A 15,123-nucleotide genomic window follows, 5' to 3' on the forward strand; every position below is an offset into this window, starting at 1 on the left:
TTAAGCAAGCCATTTACAGAAGCAGAATTTGGGGGTCAGGTTGACCTAATCTACTTCCCCCCTAACATTTCCTAACATGTTTCCCTAGTCAAGATGGAGTCAGCTGTACTCCCTACAACAGGTAGATAGGAGGGGCATATAAAATTCCAGGACTTGTAAGCTGGGAGCTGGTATATCATGCCTGCAAACCTAGCTACTCAACAGGCTGAGATCTGAGGTTTAAGGTTCAAAGCCAGCCTGGGCAGAAAAGTCTCCAATTAGCCACCAAAAAACCAGAAATACAGGTGTAGCTTAGTTGGTAGGACACTAACCTTGAGCATAAAACATACGGGACAGTGCCCAGGTCCTGAATTCAAGCTCCAGTACTGGCATGTGCCTGCGCGCACACACAAAGAAGCTAGGCTTACAAACGTGAGTCGCCATAACAGGCCTAAAGTCTTATGACTCTTATGTTCTCCCAAGACAGGAACTTTAAAAAGGCTCCCTCTTTAAAGGAAACACACACATACATTTCAGTACTCTCAGGTTTTAGGCTGCTCTATAGCTTTCCAGGGTTTGGGGGGATGCGGGAGGGGGGGCGTGGGGATGTTTACAACTATACCTGAGTGAACCAATTTCTTGAGACTACCTGAAAAGGAAAACAAAAAAAAAAAGTTATAAACCTTGCACAGGTCATTAGGTACGGTTAAGAATTTCCACAGCCAGGGCAAAGATGGGCTATGGTGTATTGTCACCTGTGGCCTGGATCCTATACCTTTAACACTGTATGTGTGTGCAGATGTGTGTATATGTGTGTGTTACTGAAGCTTGAACTCAGGGCCTCCCTCTCCACTCCACCCCACACCTCTTTGCTGTAAGGTTCACAGGAAAGGAAACCCACCACATGGCTCAGGCAGAGAAAAGCTTATTGAGGGGAAAGCAAACTGCCAGCCAGCACAAGATGGAAGCATGGAAGACAGAGGGAAATGAAGAACAGAAAAAGAGGGCAAAGTAGAGGGGGGGGTGTAAAGAGAGAAAGAATGAGAGAGAGTCGAGAAAAAAGAAAAGAGAGCCGGCGGGCTGGGAATATGGCCGAGTGGCAAGAGTGCTCGCCTCCTATACACCCTGTGTCCGATTCTTCAGCACCACATATATAGAAAAAGACCAGAAGTGGTGCTGTGGCTCAAGTGGTAGAGTGCTAGCCTTGAGCAAAGAAGCCAGGGACAGTGCTCAGCCCTTGAGTTCAAGCCTCAGGACTGGCAAAGAGAGAAAGGAAGAAAGAAAGGAAGAAAGGAAGAAAGAAAGAAAGAAAGGAAGGAAGGAAGGAAGGAAGGAAGGAAGGAAGGAAGGAAGGAAGGAAGGAAGGAAGGAAGGAGAGAGAGAGCCTGGACTCGTGTTGATCGGGATTATATAGGGAAATTTGGGAGATATGGCCAGGTGGATTGGGGTATGACCTCAGAGGAGGAGGAAGAGGGGGTAACTGCCTCCAGGTGTGCCAAGTAACATGGGTACTGGGCACAGACTTAAACAGGTTGGTTGGGGGGGGGCATCTGCATGGAGCCTTCCTGGCCTCCTGGGGATGGGCCTTTCATTCCCCACACTCCTCCCCTACCACATCCTGCCTTGCCTAGCTGTTTCTTTCCATCGAGGCTCCTCTACTTGAGGCATACATAGTCCACTTGCTGCTTTTTTTGGTGTTTAATTGAAGGTGAAATCTCATGGGCTTTCCTACCTAGGCTGGTTTTGAACCTCCATCCACAGATCTCAGCCTCCTGGGCAGCTAGGATTACAGACATGAGCTAATGGCACTGAGCTACAATTAAAAACACTTCCTTGGGAGACCATGGTGTCAACATTGCAACGTGAGCCAGTACTGGGGATGCGGCTAGGACTTGGCAGTCCCTTCACCCACCCCGTGCCTCAGAAACATCAGCCTTGCTCTTCGCCAACACCCCTCTCTCACCCTCAAGCCCATCCTTTCCACCACGCCCTGGTCCACAGCTATCCCCCACACCCCTCTCCATCGGTGTGCCCCTCCCCCACACCCCTCATCACTCCCCAGTACCCCCCTCCATTCTGCCACACCCTTTGTCCTACATCCCACCCCCACCACTACCCCCCCACATAGCCCCTCCCCCACAGCTCTTCCCTCAGCTACTACCCCTCCCGCACACTTTTGCTCCTCTCCCACACACTTGTGCCCCTTCCTCCCACTCCTCTCCACACTTGCCTTGCCCCCCACCCCTACCCTTACCCTACCCCCTCACACATCGCACCTCTACCCAGCCACACCCGGCCTTGCACCAAACCCTGACCACAACTCCGGCCCATATACACAACCCCGCCCCAGACTCCACCCCTTCCCCCACTGCCCTTCCCCCACCCTGTCCCATGCTCCTCCCCTCTTCCCTACTTCGTACCCCTCCCCACACCTGCCTTGCCCAATATGCCCCTCCCCTACCCTTCATGGCCACACCCCACCTGGCCCTGTGACCCTCCTCCACGGCCCTCCCCCCACTCATCCCCTCCCCCATGCCTTGTACCCCTCCCCCACAACATTCTGCCTTGTTCCAAATCCTCCCCCTCACTCCTGCCCTCACACACGCCGGACTGCACCCCTTCACACCACCCTTCCCCTACTCGGTTGCCTGTTCCTGGTCTTCCCCTCCTCCACACTCCTTCCTACCTCCCACCCCTCCCCCACCTGCCTTGCCCCGTGCCCCGCCCCCACACCTCAAACCCCTTCCCTTGTCACACCACTCCTCACACAGGCCCCTCCCCCAACACCACTACTCACACCCAGACCCTCCCTCACACCACTCACACGAGGCCCTTCCCCACTCCTCCTCACACACCCCTCCCCCACCCCACTTCTCCCCCCCACCCAGCCCCTCCCCCCCACCACTACTCACACACGTCCCCTCCCCCCTCACACGGCCCCCCCCACTCCCCTCCCACATACCCGGTCCCTCCCCTACCCCACTCCTCCCCACCCCACTCCTCACACGGCCCCTCCCCCACCCCACTCCTCACTCGGCCCCACCCCCCTACTCACACCGGGCCCCTCCCCCACCCCTCACATGCGGCCCCTCCCCCAATACCACTACTCACACCCGGACCTTCCCTCACACCACTCACGAGACCCGTCCCCACTCCACCTCACACGTGCCCCTCCCCCACCCCTCACGTTCGGCCCCTCCCCCAACACCACTACTCACACCCGGACCTTCCCTCACACCACTCACGAGGCCCAGACCCACTCCTCCTCACACGTGCCCCTCCCCCACCCCTTCCCCACACGCAGCCCCTCCCCCACCCCTCACGCTCGGCCCCTCCCCCAACACCACTACTCACACCCGGACCCTCCCTCACACCACTCACACGCGGCCCCCCTCCTCACACGTGGCCCCTCCCCCACTCCTCACACCCTTTCCCCTCCCCCACCCCACTCCTCCCCCCCTTCACCCGGCTCCCCTCAGACAAGGTCAAGATGGCGACCTCAACAAAAAGTTGCGTCCACCCCTCCCTCCCTCGGCCAGCGCCCTGTGGGGTCCTTCGCGGGCGGCGCCGGACCCCCACCCGCCTCACCGGAGGAGCCCAGCAGCCTCAGTGGCTTCTCTGGACACAGGGCGTGGCACGCACCCTGCCTGCTCTCACGAAGGCAACGGGTGGCCGTTAGGAACCAAGATGGCTACCCGACCGGAAGTACGTCACTGGCTGCCCGACCGGAAGTGCGTCGCGGGGGGGAGGGGGAGGGGGGAGGGTCTCTCTAGGAATGTTGGAGGACCCAGCCCCACAGCCCCACCTGCTCGATGGTTGTCCTTTCTCCTTGTGTGTGTGTGGAGGAACTGGGTCCTGGGAGGAGGAGGGCAGGAGAAGAGGTGGGCGGGAGACGCGGTCGCCCATGATTCCCTCCCCCCACCCCCCGGCCGCCTTGGAAATCCAGGCCACCCCGATCCGCCTCAACCGCAGCCCTCGGAAGTCCCTCCCCCTCGCCAGGCCCATTTCCGGTCGGTGTCTTCCGGATCGGTCTTGACTCGTCCTGTCCCTCCGTAGCCCAGCGTGCTTCAATACCGTGGCATCCGTCGGTGAGTCGACTCACCCGGAACACACCGTGGACCCGTCCGTGGACTGATGGAGGCTTTCCCCGCGGTCGTGGCGTTTTCAAGGTATTTTCCCCAGTGTGGATTCTTGGGATGTGGGAGAAGGTGTGCTGTGCAGAGGAAGCATTTCCCACAGGCAGGCATGACCTTCGGGAAGTTTCTCTCCAGGGTGGCCCCTGTAGGGTTGAGCAAGATCTGACTTCCGATTTCTCACACTTTTTACATCCATAAAGCTTCTCTCCAGTATGTGATTCTCTGATGTCGGAGAAGGATGCTGGGGTTTCCATTAAAGCTTTTCCCACACTTTATTTTTTTCCTGGTCCTGGGTCTTGAACTCAGGGCCTGAGCACTGTCCCTGAGCCTCTTTTACTCAAAGCTAACACTCTACCACTTGAGCTACAGCGCCACTTCTGGCTTTTTTCTGTATATGTGGTAGCTGAGGAATCAAACCCAAGACTTCCTGCATGCTAGGTGAGCGCTCTACCACCTTCCCAGCCCCTTTTCCCCACACTTTTTATACATATAAGCTTTCTTTCCAGTGTGCATTCACTGGTGCTGTGTGAGACTTGGGGTTCTGACCAATATGCTTTCTGCATTCTTTACATTCAGAGGGTTTCTCTCTCCTGTGTAAATTCTTCAGTGCCCAATTAGATTTGACTTCCAAACAAAGGCCTTAACATATTGTCAACATTCATAGAGCTTCACCCCAGTGTGAATTCTCTGGTGTGCCATGCACTGTGATCTGAACGTGAAAGCCTTCCGACACTCCTTACACCCATAGACTTTATCTCCATTATGAGATCTCTGATTTTGATCAAAACATCCGGCCACATTCTGTGCAAACAATGCAGAGCCATGAGGTCTGCCAAAGAGAATTGTAATGCCATTCTCTGACTCTCAGAAGGCCGAGAGTCATACCCTTGTAAGATCTATTGCTCTTAGCATTACAAAGGCCACAGATTCCACCCTAGATGTAATCTATTCACCTCTCAACCTTCCCCAGACCTTAGAATAATGCAGAGGGCCTATTCAAATTGGTTGTTTGCTGCTCACTTTCACCTCCTGATTACAGGAAGTCACTAATCCTAGGATTGTTGCCTCCACTCTGGTGCCCTTATCTTCTAAGAGGCTGCACATACTCGCCTGTTTGATAATAAATAAAAGCCCTGTTCACTGGACCCTCTGGATCCATTGTTGATGGCACTCAGCAGGTCCCCTGGTACCCCGAAACTGGTTCCATGGTCCAGTCTCCATCATTGCTTTGCTCCCGGCCACGGCAGGACAAGGCGCTCCGCCGCAGTTTGCAACAACATTCTTCACATATATAAAACATCAGAATTGTTGGATGGATCTCAAGGTGGTTATTGACATGGATATTTTTTAAACTCTGGTACTATGGTCATTTCATCCTGTTGTAGAGGAACTCCATTGGGAGAAGTAGAGAAGCCACATTTTGAGAGCCTGAATTGAGGGACTTTATGGGAGAGCTGGTGACTGCAGGTGGACTCCAGTCACAAAGACTTGAAGCCTCTCAAATACATGTAACACCATTAGAAAACTGAGCCATGAGAGCAGAAGAGCAAAGAAAAAGCAGAAAAACAACACCAACAGACCAGAGAAGCCCCAATGGACAGCTGAAGAGGGACACCATGGTGACCAGAGGAGAGACATGAGACACAGAAACATGAGGCATGGTGTAATGGTACCTGAGCAGATCCCAGCCCAACTACTGTCAGAGGCAGGGGGCAGGGTCACAGCAAACTCTCCCAACTTCAAGGCTCAGGACTGACAGGTCCAGTAACCTATTGTCCAATTCTCCACCCCTGCCTCTAGGAATTCAGGCACAGCCATTATCTGGGAGGTGGGACTTCTCCTTCCTCTACCATGAAGACAAGATGGCGCCAGTCAAACTCAATTCCTTATCCACCCTGTGGTCAAGAGGAAACCTGCAAGACTAAGCCTCCCCATTTCAACCCCTGATAATTGGTTCTACAATGTCCCTTCCCCCTAACCTGGATGTTGATTTTTCTAAACCAGAACTCCAAGGAGCCCAGCTGTGGATGGGTGTTGGACTTGGGTAACTGCAACCGTAGTCAGGACATGGGGAATGCAGAGGCAAGTGGACCAATGCGCATTTTATTTCAGGAGGGCCAGGGTTTATATAGGGTTAGAAATCCATTCACAACTTCAAGAGTAAAATTAATACAGAAAGATATCCATATCAATACAAAAGTTGCAGATGTCACTACTGCAAGGGATGTCACTACTGCAAGGGATGTCGCTATTACAAAGGGTGTCACTACTACAAAGGTTGTTGCTACCACAATAAAGGATCAAACCAGTCAAGGCAGAACTCTATCACCTAGCTACTATTTCCTCAAGACTAATTATCTTAGACCAATGACTTCTCTATTTACTATAAAAAGCTTTTGCTGGAGCAGCTGGGCAATCAAGTCTCCCCATGGAGGCTCTATACAGGGAGGGAGAGTCTCATAACAAAGTGGCTTCCTTAGGCCAACAAACACAGGAGACTTTTTTTTTCTTTTTTTTTTTGGCCAGTCCTGGGGCTTGGACTCAGGGCCTGAGCACTGTCCCTGGCTTCTTTTTGCTCAAGGCTAGCACTCTGCCATTGAGCCACAGCGCCACTTCTGGCCGTTTTCTGTATATGTGGTGCTGGGGAATTGAACCCAGGGCCTCATGTACACGAGGCAAGCACTCTTGCCACTAGGCCATATCCCCAGCCCCCACAGGAGACTCTTAATGGAGATGTTTCCCCATAGGCCTATTAGTTTGCTAATAAGGCATCAGAACTTCTGTGCGAGGCTGTCTCCCACTGGTCAGAGAAGTTATTCTCCCACAGATGGGGTTCAACTTGGTAACACCATGAGGTCCTATGCTTCCTGAAAATCTTCCTCTTTCAAAATTGTTTATGTGGGGAATCTATTGTGAGATACAGAGAAGCCACATTTTGAGAGGTCAATTATGGAGTCTATTACATAGCCAGCAACTGTGAACCAACACACATCCCCAGAAAACTTGCAGCCTCAAATACACTTAGTACTGCTAGGAAACTGAGCCACCAGGTTAGTAAAGAAAGAGCAGAAAAACCATCTCAACAAACCAGAACAATCCTAATGCAGAGTCAAAGAGGGTGACTGTTATGGGGTCCGGAAATCAACAATCAATGAGACCACTCAGATGACAATCAGGGACGGAAAGAATTTCATTGAGCGAAAAAGTACTTGCACACCAGGACTGTACTCGAGAGCCATCTCAGAAGGCTGCTTTTAAACCCCCAAACCACAGGAATTCTCCCTTTTGCCTAATTGTAGTGGCTCGTTAATTTCGAGAAGTGTCCAGGAACCAGTTCATTACTTTCAAGAAATATCCAGAAACTGGTTTCATTACTTTTGAGGAGTGTCCAGAAGCCTATTTCAAACAGGCCAGGGGCATGTGGACCATAATGGAAACCATCTGACCATCAGGTAATAAAACAGGATGTACACAAAATGGCAGCTGAGGTGCTGGGGCCCAAGGGAATCATGGTTAGGGGGCAGGGTCACAGGAAGCATGAGAGTCCTATGAGTTCATGGTATAGGTCTGGCAGGCCCAGTGAAAATGAACATGTCCATGGTAAGACTCTTATCGCCAATGAACTCCCAGAAAAGCTCTGAGGCAGGATAGATTGGGGAACCAATGAGGCATGGTAACCAGCTGCCTGGGATTTGAATATTTTAAGCTTAAAGCAAATACAGGAGGTGTTCATCCAAGAACCAAAGTCATTTCAGGGAAAATGAGGCAGGGTAAATTAAGGAAAATGAGAGCTGAGAAGGCAAGTCAGAAACACTATCTTCTACCTTGAGGTACCTTATCTCAAAAATTGCCATCTGTTTTGTGGGGCTCACCTGCCCTAGCTAGGATGCCTTGCAGCTTTAAGAGGCGGTTCTAGCTAGCCCACCTATTTTTCCAGCCCTGGAGCCTGGTGCCTGTTAGCCCCGCCTGCCTTCCAGGTCCAGAACCGGAAAGGTGGTCCTGTGGGCCATGATGTAGATGTAGGCCGTCACTTAGGGAGGTCCCTTGGCCCTCCACCCCTGACGGACATCTCAGGCAGCCAATCAGCACCTAGATAGGTGCTCTACACCCCTCCCCTTCCTGCCGCCATTTTGCCTTTATAAATGTGGTTACCCCTTATTAAAACCGGAGACTGAGTGACATTTCCCTGGAATCGTCTTGAGTGTCCTTCTTAAATGTAAGGGGGGCTGGGAGCGAGCGGTTTTGCGACTCTTTACCTCATCTTGGCTTGCCCCGTGGGGTATGCTCCCCACCTCTCCCGCTGGCCAGGAAAGTGCTGGGGGTGAAGGACCCCAACATGTTTGACCCTATGCATTCCTTCCTAAGAAGTATATTCAACTCAAGAATTAATATCTGGGGGCTGGGAATATGACCTAGTGGTAAAGTGCTCACCTCATTTACATGAAGGCCTGGGTTTGATTCCTCAGCACCACATACATAGAAAAAGCCAGAGGTGGCGCTGTGGCTTAAGTGGTAGAGCGCTAGCCTTGAGCAAAAAGAAGCTCAGGGACAGTTCTCAGGCCCTGAGTTCAAGCCCCAGGACTGGCAAAAAAAAAAAAAAAAAATATATATATATATATATATATATATATATATATATATGTTTTGTGTCAGGAAGCATCTCTTCCTGAGAAAAATGCCCCTCAAAATTAAAGAGTGTAATGAGGGAGGAGGTAACAAACAGTACAAGAAATATACCCAATACCTAATGTATGAAACTGTAACCTCTCTGTACATCACTTTTGTAGGGCCCTTTTACCCTTGCGTGTCTCCCGCCCGTCCCACGGGTGGAGGAGCTGGGGTACGGCCTACGTGAAAGCCTTGGATGTGTGTAGTAGCGATGATGCCCACCCACCCTCTTATGCTTAAATGAGGACGCAGGACACACGGGTGATCTCGGGGAAAGCTTCTCGGATTTCCAGTTTATTCAGGGAAAAACAGCCACATTTATAGCAGTAATGGCGGCAGGAAGGGGAGGGATCTGGAGTGGCTAGCTAGACACTAGTGATAGGCTGATATGGGCTGTCCATCACAGTGACATCACAGAACTTCTGCCAGAGGCGGAGATCACAGCCCACAGGACCACCCCCTGGGTTCCGCCTGGCGCCATCTTGTCATACACATGGTGGAGGCGGGAGGCGGGGCTGGTTAGAGCTGCCTTTCCAGTTCCAGGCCCGGGAAAAGGTAGGCGGAGCTAGCGGGCAGGCAGCCCCTGCCAGGACAGCCTCTTAGCGCTGCAGGCAGTGCCCCACATCTCCCCCTTCTGTTTTTTTAAATAGCAGGAGGCGATGTAAACATAGGGCATATGTAGACATAAAGCAAATATGGACGTAAGGCATATGTGGGGCCTCTCCCACAAGGGGGAGCAGGTGGAGGGGCCACCCATTTGGCTCAGTCTGGGGAAAATTGGAGTTCTTAGTTCGTTTCTGCGCCACTCAAGATAACGCAGGCAGCGCTCCCCTTCTCTGGAGGTGAGGTAGAGGCAGGTTTGGGCTCTGGAGCTCCATGGCAGTCAGGGTGCTGGCAACTTAACACATGTGGTTAGTAAACATTTTATCATAAACATTGAAGCAAGGTGTCAAAACCCTCAACTCCTATTTCCCTCCAACTGGAACCCCTAAATTTAGCAGCAGGGGAGAGACAAAAGGGAAACAACAATGTAATAATACTCCATTCCAGTTCTTTTGCAAGACTGCAGGCAATATTGCCATAGCAAAACATTGCGCCAGAAAGACGCCAAGGCAGAGTCCAGGAAGCAACCAGGGCCGGCGCTGGTCCATCGCTGATGTACGCAGGCAGGCTTCCCGTATTTCCATGGAAGAGCAGGAAGAAATCCATCACGGTCTTTGATTTCCTAGAGAGAATAAGGAGAAGACATTTCTCCAGAGCAGATGCTCTGGGCTTGGTTCCCCAATTGGGGAAGGCGCATGCAAAGCTCCTTCCCACACTGATTTGGGGAGATTTAAAATCTTTTTCTAGTGTAAATTTAAGATATTTAATGTAAGCGTAGCTGTCCTTAACTGGTCATGGGGGCTGTTCCCCCCCTTTTTGTTTTAATTAATGACAGAGGAGGGCACCAGGCTGGGAGTATGGGCGGAGGTCATCTCTTCTGGAACTACTTCCTGCTGAAAGGGGGCGGAGTAGTCAGGGGCCCCTGATTTGTCATATGGCCTGGTACCATCCAGTTTGGTTGGTAAAAGTCCTCATCATTACCACAAGAATGGTTATCAGGGCCAGAGGGTGTCATGGTCTCCTCTGGCTACCTTCTGTAGCTTAGGCACATCAGGGAGTCCCTAGGGCTGGGGCCTCCAGGGTCCAGATCTGCGCTGGGCACAGCAGTGTAGAAAGATGATGGCCTCGAACTGCAAGTTCCCAGGTGGTGACCTCAGTGAGGGATGTTATCCTGTTAAAAGAAACTTGAAAAGGTCAGGCAAAAGGCTGACAAGTTCACAGGGCTAGTTAACATGAATGACATAGAACATACCCTGGGCATAAGCCAGAAAAGTTCCATTTGGAACATAAACCCAATTGTGGTCAATTACAAGGAAGGAGGGATAGCTGGAGGAAGTGTTTAGGGCTAGTTGACCAGTTTGGAATAGCCAGTCAGAGGCTAAAATAAATATATATACATATATACAACTGGTAGGAAAAGGAAAATGGACAGGCAACTATTCCTCCTGATCTCCTGGCTCTGATTAATTTTGAAAGGGCGAGACAAAGTGACTCCATTTAGGATGTGACATCATTCTCCTCTTACTCCTCTCCATGATCCTTGTTCCCCAACTGGCTGAGTCCCATGGATCTAGGTGCTTATTGCTGGGATGGCTTGCCCCCATTGGCATTCATGGGGTTTGGACTCAGGGCCTGGGCACTGTCCCTGAGCACTTCTGCTCGAGGCTAGTGCTCTACCACTTGAGCCGCGGTGCCACTTTCAGCATTTTGCTGGTTCACTTGAGCCAAGCTTCCAGTCTGGCTCTTTGCTGGTTAGTTGGCAGAGGGAGTTTCAGAGAGATTTTTTTTGCCCAGGCTGGCTTCGAACTGCAATCCGAGGAGTTCTAGCCATAAGAGCCCTTTTTGTTTTCAATTAAAGCAACAAGGAGAACAATAGGAGTAGAGTTTTACCTGCAACGTGTTGAGAATTGACCAACAACTACTTGTCAGAGTTCTGTCATAACACTTAGAGAACAGCAGACTGAATGAGATCCATGTGCCATCAAATCAAATCGTATCATTTGACCTTACCGGCAGGTGGAAGAGAGCACAAGTGAATAATAATCAAGAGGGCAAGCTTAAGACAATGTAAAAGTCTCAGCTTTAGCAGTGGCTGTGTCTTCCATCCTGAATCAGCAGGCTTCATTAGTCATGTGTGATGGAAGCAGGCGGGAGAGATGGGTTGGATCTGGGCCAGGCTGTAGTAGCATCTCAGAGAGTTCTCTGGACAGGCTGTCACACCTCCTTGCCAGGCTCGGGTCGCCTCCCCTGGCACCGGGGGTCAGGCTCTACTCTACTCTAATCGCTCCCTTTCTCACCCTCTCCCCTGGTCACCCGACCTGCAGGTGAGGCCAGAATGGAGTAGGGGGCTCAGGAAAGACCTCAGGTGCACGCGGCCGTACAAGATCCCTTGTCCTCCCTCCTTACCCTCGAAGGAAGCCAGGTGCACACGGATCTCAGAGACAGCTTCAAGAGCAAATCTGATTTAATAAGGGAATGGCTAACAGTTGATATAGCAGGGGTGACGAGAAAAGGGGTGATTGACCAAGAGCTGGCGATAGGCTGGCGAGCTTGTCATAAGACCCCCTCATGGGCTAACGTCACCTGGATAGCACCACCCCAGGGGCAAAGCCCGCAAGAATGGGGAGCACATGGGCCGGCAAGAAAGTTGGGGGGCTGGTCGCAAAGCCAGTTTTTCTGGTTCCGGACCCAGAGAGTTGTGGCCTGCTTCCGCATTCCCCCAGGGCTGAAGGAAGGGCGGCGTCTCGGGAGCGCTCTCCATTGCCCTTCCCCCTCAAGGCCAAAGCAGAACCCCAACATCTGCCCCTTTTACTTTTATTTTTTATTTTTTCTTTGAACAGCAGGAGGTGCCCTACCCGAGGGCGTGCCATGTCTTAGGTTGACCCCCCCATGGGGAGTTGTACCCGTCCTGGGCTAACGCCCTTGCTCTTCAGGCTAACCTGCCTGCCGGGCTGGCCAGCAGGGCCAGGACTCGGGGAGAGTGGGATTGGCACTTGAAAGAAAGCCCTGATAAGTTTTCTCTCATGCCAGCGGACCTCAGTGAGCAGCAGGTCCTAATGGTCGTGTGACAAGCCTCATGGGGTTCCTAGATGGCTAAAAGGCCAAAGGCCACTTGTTATCTAGACAGCTCTGGCCTATCGCTTACAATATAAGAGACCCATGTCTCTAGCACAGGGCAATGTAAACATAATGCAAATGGGAGCATAAAGCAGACATGAGCATAAGCAATCATAATACAAGGCAAATGCAAACATGAGCAACTGTAACACATGAGCAATTACAACACAGGCACAAAGCAATGGAGGGTCTCTTATCTGGCTTAGTCCATAGGAAATAGAGGAATCCTGGTCCATTCTGGTGTCACTCAAGGTAGTGCAGATGGCTCTCCCTTTCCTCGATGGTGAGGTAGAGGTAGGTTCAGGCCCTGGCCCTGCCCTGATTTGGCAGTCAGGGTGCTGGTAACTTAACGGTTGAGGTTAGTAAACACTTTATAGTAAACATTGCAGCAAGGTGCCAATCCCTTGCTTATTGTAAACATTTATCATAAAACATTAAGGTGTCCAAATCCTTTAGCTCCTATTTCCCTCCAATGGGAGCCCCTAAGATAAGCAGCAAAGGGGGGAGTGAAGGGAGGAACAACAGCATACAAAATTTCTCTTTGGTTCTTGTGCAACGCTGTGGGCCACGCTGCCACAGCAAACATTACTCCAAAGGGCGCCAGGCAAGGTCCAGGGAAGAAATAGGGCTGACACTGGGTCCATCGCCGGTGCAGGCAGGCTTTCCCGTTTCTCCATAGAAAAATTCACCATGGTCTTTGCTTTCCTGAGAGGAAACAAGGAGAGACATCCCTCAAGGGCAAGTGCCCTTGGGTGGTCATTCTGGTGAACAATATTTTAAGTCTCTAGCTGGTATTCAGGTTGGATTTGGTTCCCCAGTTGGGAAAATGCATGTGAAACCCCTTCCCGCACTGATAAGTGGGTCTGGGCCTCACCATGCCCCTGTGAGGGGGTCCTTCCAACGGACTTCCACCTTTAAGTAGGGTGTTTTGCTTGACCAGTGTCTCTGGAAAGCCGACAGAGGTTGGTCCTTAGAGAAATTTAAAATATTCAATGTAAACATCGCTGTCCTCAGCTGGCCATGGGTGCTTCCCCCCCCCTTTTTGTTTTAATAATTGATCCCTCAGGGTCTTATTATGCCTCCCAATTGTGGCCTGACCCTTTGGGTTGTATGGTATTCCAGTGGTATGTTTAATATTCCACATTTTGAAAAAGGCCTGTAAAGGCTTACTGGTGAAGCAAGGTCCATTATCTGTCTTCACCTGTAAAGGAAGCCCTAGGATAGCAAAACATTGTAAGAAGTGGCTTTCAGCATGCCGTGCTCTTTCCCCTGCGTGCACGGAGGCCCAGCAGACATGAGAATTGTGTCAATAGACATAAATATGTATTCTAGCCTTCCAAAAGGAGCATAGTGGGTCACATCAGTCTGCCAGATAACATTGGGCTTTAGGCCTCTGGGGTTAACCCCAGGAGATTGTGGGGGGGGGGGGGGAGACTTGCAGGAAGGGCATACATGATTTGCAAGTCCTTATAATCTTTTTTAAGTCTTTTATAGGAATTGAAGGAAATCTCTGATGTAACCCTCTCCAATTTAAGTGAGTACGCTCATGGAGTCCTTGGGCCATTTGAAGGTTTTGAGGTTGTACAATGGCCAGAGCTATAATGGTCCCATTAGGGGCCAGCTGGTCTGCCATACGATTACCTTGTGCCAGGTCCCCAGGTAATCCTTGGTGTCCACGAAGGTGCTGTAAGAATATAGGCTCAGCCTGCTCTTTTAACAGAGACCTGACTTGGATCATCAGAGGGGTGAATGGGTTTTCATCTAACTTAATGTATGAGAATACCAGGTTGGGTAGCAAATTAACCACCGGGGATTAGGTCCCACCATGGAGGCACTAGTTCCTTTTTGTTTGTTTTGTTTTGTTTTGTTTTTTGGCCAGTCCTGGGCCTTGGACTCAGGGCCTGAGCACTGTCCCTGGCTTCCTTTTGTTCAAGGCTAGCACTCTGCCACTTGAGCCACAGCGCCACTTCTGGCCATTTTCTGTATATGTGGTGCTGGGGAATCAAACCCAGGGCCTCATGTATACGAGGCAAGCTCTCTTGCCACTAGGCCATATCCCCAGCCCTAGTTCCTTTTTTAATATGGTCCGATCTTGGTTGGTGGAGAAACGGTAAGTCAGGCTGTAAAGCAGATGCTCCGACCAGGGCGTGTTCGGCCTGCCTCTCTCAAGGACCACCCTCCTGAACTCGGAAATCTTTAGTTTCCTGCAACTCCCATGAAGTGGTAAGGGCTCTGAGTTTAAAACCGGCAGGGCCATTTGCGTCTGGATTGGGGTCCCAGTGATCAAGCTCGTGCTCGTCCCTGGGCCTCTCGGAGTGGGGCATCGGGGCCCCCTCCGGACCAAAATTCCCTCCAGTTGCCCTCTCCTGAGTCAAGGGATTCTCCCCTGGGTCCGAGGAGAAGCAAGCCTTGAGGGTCTTAATAGATTGCAGGACCACAGGTGGGAGTTCTTCTCCCCACTCCGTCTCCTCTAGCCGGTCCCAAGTTTCCCACGAGAGTGGGTTGGCTCCAGTTAGCCACGGGACCCTGAGATTTAGCTCTTGCCAAATAAGCATGGCACAGGGTTCTGAGATATTCGTCCCCACGTTTTGGAGGGTGAACCTCAGGACTTTAAGGGGCG

This window comes from Perognathus longimembris, chromosome 26, assembly GCF_023159225.1.
Source record: "Perognathus longimembris pacificus isolate PPM17 chromosome 26, ASM2315922v1, whole genome shotgun sequence".
In the NCBI taxonomy this organism is placed as follows: Eukaryota; Metazoa; Chordata; class Mammalia; order Rodentia; family Heteromyidae; genus Perognathus; species Perognathus longimembris.